General features: G+C 52.9%; 1 non-coding gene across 1 annotated transcript in view; it reads left to right on the top strand.

The window, feature by feature from the left end:
* Positions 1 to 3881: 3881 nt before the first annotated feature.
* The window catches only part of LOC126320165 (small subunit ribosomal RNA), a 1893-nt gene continuing 774 nt past the window's right edge, over positions 3882 to 5000 (top strand). Inside the window, exon 1 of the ribosomal RNA XR_007557912.1 lies at positions 3882 to 5000. This exon is cut by the window's right edge and continues 774 nt beyond it. This is a non-coding gene — a ribosomal RNA (small subunit ribosomal RNA).

The raw sequence follows: 5000 nt of genomic DNA, 5'->3' as shown, positions 1-5000 counted from the left end.
CCGCAACCCGGGTGCGTACGCCGCACCAAGTGCTCCACCCGCGACCGTACGTGCCCCGCCGAAATCGCAACTCCGGCGGATGAACGGCGGACTTTTCTCGCAGTCGTAAGTTGCAATCCACCCCTATATCTTGCGTCTCATGAAGAGTTATATCAAGTATGCCAAATTCCCGCTGTCCCTATACATGCAGTAAGTTCGTCGTGGGCGCTGGCCGGCAGGCCGCGAGACCTGACGCCCGGCGGCAAAGAGTGCTCCTCTGAGGATATAGATGTTCCGTTCCGCCGCACAATGGTGACGGTGACCGCTGCCTGCGGTGGCAACGCTGGGCACAGTCGATACTCGCCGTGTGGTGGAAGGTAAACATTATGCGGTACATCAGTACTTTCCTAATAGTTCGGTCGTCTCACGGCACTGCTTAGTAAATGATGCAAGGCCACATATAGATGATTTATGCGAATGTCCCTATACGTGCTGTAAGACTGGGCACACAACGTGAATCGCACGTCAGCCAGACACTCGAACATGCACCACTCTTGGCCTGCAACGGAGACACACAATACGTAAACATCTGGAATGCGACAATGTCGAGTGCATCCTCTCTGCGACATTGCACCGTCGACACTATGATAACCAGAGCAGTAGGTCCACCTATAAAAGCACAATACCCCACTCCTCCGACAACTACCATTGCTCAGATAAACCAACACACATCCTACACAGAGGGGCACCAAATATCACCCCCCGCCCTCGTGTTATACCACATGAAAAATTGCAGAAGTGAGAGACACAGACCCGCCAGCCTCTTGCTACAAGCATCGAACCGACGTGACGTATCTGACGGTGACTCAGGCATCCGCGTACTGCCACCACTATCCACCCCCCCCCCTCTCTCTCTCTTCCCCCTTTCCCACAATACCAAATTTAACCAACTTTATTGCTTAACCTAACTGTGGCTGTACCAGATTATCGCTTAACCTAACTGTGGCTGTACCAGATTATCGCTTAACCTAACTGTGGCTGTACCAGATTATCGCTTAACCTAACTGTGGCTGTACCAGATTATCGCTTAACCTAACTGTGGCTGTACCAGATTATCGCTTAACCTAACTGTGGCTGTACCAGATTATCGCTTAACCTAACTGTGGCTGTACCAGATTATCGCTTAACCTAACTGTGGCTGTACCAGATTATCGCTTAACCTAACTGTGGCTGTACCAGATCATCGCTTAACCTAACTGTGGCTGTACCAGATCATCGCTTAACCTAACTGTGGCTGTACCAGATTATCGCTTAACCTAACTCAATTTGTCCCTTAACCTAACTCAATTTGTCCCTTAACCTAACTCAAGTTGTCCCTTAACCTAACTCAAGTTGTCCCTTAACCTAACTCAAGTTGTCCCTTAACCTAACTCAAGTTGTCCCTTAACCTAACTCAAGTTGTCCCTTAACCTAACTCAAGTTGTCCCTTAACCTAACTCAAGTTGTCCCTTAACCTAACTCAAGTTGTCCCTTAACCTAACTCAAGTTGTCCCTTAACCTAACTCAAGTTGTCCCTTAACCTAACTCAAGTTGTCCCTTAACCTAACTCAAGTTGTCCCTTAACCTAACTCAAGTTGTCCCTTAACCTAACTCAAGTTGTCCCTTAACCTAACTCAAGTTGTCCCTTAACCTAACTCAAGTTGTCCCTTAACCTAACTCAAGTTGTCCCTTAACCTAACTCAAGTTGTCCCTTAACCTAACCCAAGTTGTCCCTTAACCTAACCCACGTTGTCCCTTAACCTAACCCACGTTGTCCCTTAACCTAACCCACGTTGTCCCTTAACCTAACCCACGTTGTCCCTTAACCTAACCCACGTTGTCCCTTAACCTAACCCACGTTGTCCCTTAACCTAACCCACGTTGTCCCTTAACCTAACCCACGTTGTCCCTTAACCTAACCCACGTTGTCCCTTAACCTAACCCACGTTGTCCCTTAACCTAACCCACGTTGTCCCTTAACCTAACCCACGTTGTCCCTTAACCTAACCCACGTTGTCCCTTAACCTAACCCACGTTGTCCCTTTGCCTAACATAGTTCACTGCTCGGAATCTCTGGTGTCGTTGTTATCCTCATGTAGATGTCTTGCGAGTGTTGCTTACTTTCCACATATTCCCGCTATCCACTGTCAATTGTACTGCAATAGGACTATATCGGCCCCCCCCCCCCCCTCTGTCCCCCTCTTTGTGTCTCTGTCCTCTCAAGCTGGTCGGTCTGGCGTGTGAGTGTTAAATGAGCCTCGCAGCTGTTCAGTTGCATTCAGATGTCGACGCCCTCAGTGTACGTCGTGGTATGGTCTGTGTCCATTGTCCGCTGATGTCGTACGCGTAACCCACACGCTGTACCGATCATCGGTAGTTACGTACAGAGTGAAGTAGTGTGATACGTGTGACTGTACGCTGGCTGTGCCCAACGGTGTCGAATCTCAATTTCCATATGTTGTGCTCGATGCTACTTGTCTCGTCTCCCAATAACAGCTAGGTTGCACTGTGGTACGCCGTAGAGGCGTGTGGGAGGAACGTACGAACGCATTGTATGTCACCCTGGGTCGCTGGGGGTGGTGGTGCGGTGAGTCAGGTCAGGTCAGGTCAGGTCAGGTCAGCGTGAGCCGTCTGATGTAGTGACGCGTGTATTCCGACTTTGTCGTATTGCCTCACACAAAGTGCTACCCTGGTGGACCGCGTTCCATATCTGGGACATGCCGCAGATGCCGGTTGACAGTGGATCGCGGAAGGGACATCGCATACTTGCGCGGGCCACCTTCCACGTGTTCTCTTCTGCACATGTCGCAGTGTGTATGTGGTCTGATGTAGCGTGTCGTGACACATGACATCCTGGCATGCAAGAATTGTTGAATTCGCAAATGTAGGTGGACATCTACGTTTACTGCCCAAGATACGCAAATGAACTGGAAATCCGTTGTTGAGCGGTTGTTCACGCTGGAGGTGAATCTGTGATGGCGACGATCGGTACAGCTATTAACCGGTTGTTTCAGCGGTACCCGCCACATCCACACACGTGACTAGGCCCATGTGGGTATGAAGCGATACGCGGCGGTGGCTTGGTGGGACTGTTCCCGGCCGGTGAAGGGGGGCCGCCCGGCGTGTTGGCCGCGCGCTGCGTGGGCGCACGCGCAACAGCCGGCTGGTGGGGGGCGCCGAGTGGCAGGAGCGCCAGCCGACGGGCCCGGCAGGCGGCGCAGCTACGCTGCGGCGCACCCTGCACGCGGCGCCTGGCGGCCAAAGTTGGTTCAGCCGAGCCCGGTGCGAAGCGCGGTGGACATCTGCAGTGTGCTGGTCTGATTGAGGACTGTGTGCGTTGAGGATGCGCCGCCGCCTGGCACTCGGCGCCGCGACGCCGTCTGCTGCTCGGTCGCCCCAGCGGTTCTCGCAGGTGGTTTGTATCGCAGTTGTGCGGACGTGTTGGCGCGTGCGCTGTGCTGGGAGAGTTCGCTTCTGCACCCAAGTGGGGCTTTGCCCTTGTGTGGCGCTGGCGTTGGAGCTGCCGGTCACCATAGGTGGCGCGTGTTGTCTCCCGCCGGCAATGCCACGACAGCACGCTCCCGGGCCTCTGTCGGCAGCGGCAAGCTCAGTTGGGAGCAAGGGTGTTCGCACTAAAACCGTCTACTCGCCTAACTCCGGGCGATTGCGCCTCTCTCGAAACCGACCAAGTACCTAGGACGGCGCTGCGCGCCGCCGGGACCTGAGAGGGTTTCGAGGTGTATCGTGCAGGGGAGCTCGGCCTCCTCCTGTTTGCAGAATAATTGAGCGGACGCTTGCGTGTTCGCGCGGGCCCCCGGGACACACTCCCGGGCGGCCGGCTGCTCAGCTCTAGTTGACGCAGCTCCCTGGTTGATCCTGCCAGTAGTCATATGCTTGTCTCAAAGATTAAGCCATGCATGTCTCAGTACAAGCCGCATTAAGGTGAAACCGCGAATGGCTCATTAAATCAGTTATGGTTCCTTAGATCGTACCCACGTTACTTGGATAACTGTGGTAATTCTAGAGCTAATACATGCAAACAGAGTCCCGACCAGAGATGGAAGGGACGCTTTTATTAGATCAAAACCAATCGGATTGGCTTGTCTGGTCCGTTTGCCTTGGTGACTCTGAATAACTTTGGGCTGATCGCACGGTCCTCGTACCGGCGACGCATCTTTCAAATGTCTGCCTTATCAACTGTCGATGGTAGGTTCTGCGCCTACCATGGTTGTAACGGGTAACGGGGAATCAGGGTTCGATTCCGGAGAGGGAGCCTGAGAAACGGCTACCACATCCAAGGAAGGCAGCAGGCGCGCAAATTACCCACTCCCGGCACGGGGAGGTAGTGACGAAAAATAACGATACGGGACTCATCCGAGGCCCCGTAATCGGAATGAGTACACTTTAAATCCTTTAACGAGTATCTATTGGAGGGCAAGTCTGGTGCCAGCAGCCGCGGTAATTCCAGCTCCAATAGCGTATATTAAAGTTGTTGCGGTTAAAAAGCTCGTAGTTGGATTTGTGTCCCACGCTGTTGGTTCACCGCCCGTCGGTGTTTAACTGGCATGTATCGTGGGACGTCCTGCCGGTGGGGCGAGCCGAAGGGGTGCTTTCGCGTCCCGAGGCGGACCCCGTTTAAATCCTACCAGGGTGCTCTTTGTTGAGTGTCTCGGTGGGCCGGCACGTTTACTTTGAACAAATTAGAGTGCTTAAAGCAGGCAAGCCCGCCTGAATACTGTGTGCATGGAATAATGGAATAGGACCTCGGTTCTATTTTGTTGGTTTTCGGAACCCGAGGTAATGATTAATAGGGACAGGCGGGGGCATTCGTATTGCGACGTTAGAGGTGAAATTCTTGGATCGTCGCAAGACGAACAGAAGCGAAAGCATTTGCCAAGTATGTTTTCATTAATCAAGAACGAAAGTTAGAGGTTCGAAGGCGATCAGATACCGCCCTAGTTCTAACCATAAACGATGCCAGC

Source organism: Schistocerca gregaria, unplaced genomic scaffold (genome assembly GCF_023897955.1).
Source record: "Schistocerca gregaria isolate iqSchGreg1 unplaced genomic scaffold, iqSchGreg1.2 ptg000703l, whole genome shotgun sequence".
NCBI lineage: Eukaryota > Metazoa > Arthropoda > Insecta > Orthoptera > Acrididae > Schistocerca > Schistocerca gregaria.
The sequence above is the reverse complement of the archived record's forward strand: the minus strand, read 5'-3'. Positions and strand labels throughout refer to the sequence as shown.